Source organism: Triticum dicoccoides, chromosome 4A (assembly GCF_002162155.2).
Source record: "Triticum dicoccoides isolate Atlit2015 ecotype Zavitan chromosome 4A, WEW_v2.0, whole genome shotgun sequence".
In the NCBI taxonomy this organism is placed as follows: domain Eukaryota; kingdom Viridiplantae; phylum Streptophyta; class Magnoliopsida; order Poales; family Poaceae; genus Triticum; species Triticum dicoccoides.
In genome coordinates this window covers 609,308,086-609,309,632 of record NC_041386.1, presented here as the reverse complement: position 1 = coordinate 609,309,632, position 1,547 = coordinate 609,308,086, and positions in this window count along the sequence as shown.

Here is a 1,547-nt window from a genome sequence, read left to right as displayed (position 1 = left end):
AAGAAGGAATTAATGGTACTCCCTCCGTCCCATAATATACGTCTTTTACACTATGGGACGGAGGGAGTACCTGTTAAGCAGCTCCAAAGTTTTCAATGGAATGGCCTGATTCATCGAGGCCGCAACTCCTTTGCTCCATCTGCACTAGCTAGACCCAACAGAAGTTCAGAACCTCCATTATTTAGGGATAAAATTGCACAAACAATCTGTAGTGGTATTCAGTTAGGCCTACAAATCACCATTTCCTGCAACCAGATCCTATCAGTAGTCCATATGAAAAAAGACCTGTCATTTAATATACACTAGCAAAAGGGCCCGTGGGTTATAATGGGATAATAAAATCATGATCTTCAAATCAAGCTTGCCATGTAGGTCCTACCCTGTTAATTCAAATGAAACAAAATGATCAATTGAAGGAAATGCTTACATTTTAACTGATGGACCTATTGAATCCAATCTCTCTTGCCCATTATTTTATCATGCATGTTTTACGGTTTAATTAGCCAACTGTAAAAAGTTAGGCCGTGAGTCGATCTAGCCAGCTGTCGGCTTCCAAAAAAGCTAGGGTTCCTCTTGTCTCCCGTCAGCGCCGTCACCAGTCCACCCCCTCTCCGGTGGTCATAGGACCATGGAGGCGGAGTGAATCTCGGCCTTTGCCGGTGGGAGGGCTTCGTTTTTAGATCTATTTTTGAGTTTTGTTAGAGTTTGTGTTCTACTCAAGAAGGCGAGACGGTGGTGACTTCCTGAAGATGGAATAAAGGTCTCCCCACCTAGCCCCCGTTCCGGTGATGCGTTTAGCATCGTCGGTGGGCGTGTGGAGGTGTGTCTCCGGTGGATCCTTCTTTGGTGGATTTGCTTGGATCTGTTCATCGTTCGTCTATGTTCTTGTGTCTTCAGGTTGGATCCTTCCGATCTACACTCTTCATCGACGGCGGGTGCTATTCTGGTGCATTGGTTCTATGGGTCTTAGCACGACGACTTTCGACTGTCTACTACAATAAGGTTTGTCCGGCTCCGGCGAGGGAGGGGCGATGACAGTGGTGCGCCTTCGGCTCGCTTCAGTGCTTGTGTCGTCGCTAGTTGGTTTACGGATCTGGATATAATTTTTATTATTTCTAGTGTTTGTTGTACTACCATGATCGAAGATGAATAAATTGGAAGTTTTTTCCGCAAAATAAAAAATAAAAAATTAGCCAACTGTGTGCACATGATGAGCACCTATTTAACCAGGTCTCTCATTTCATATATGCATGTCTCACGAATCCCACTCTTTCAAATCACTTTTAATTTGTACCCCAGACCACTAGTAGAAAAATGGCCATTTGTCCCAGTTCCAGAGGACCATTTGTTCCGGTTTTGGAACCGTGATTAAAGGGTCGGGACTAAAGCTCAAAACCTTTAGTCCCGGTTCATAAGCAAAACGGGACAGGTAGGGCTCCACGTGGCCGCTGTGGCGTGCCCAGGCAGGAGGGCCTTTAGTCCCAGTTGGTAACACCAACCGGGACCAAAGAGCATCCACGCGTCAGCAGCTCAGGAGCTGGGATTTT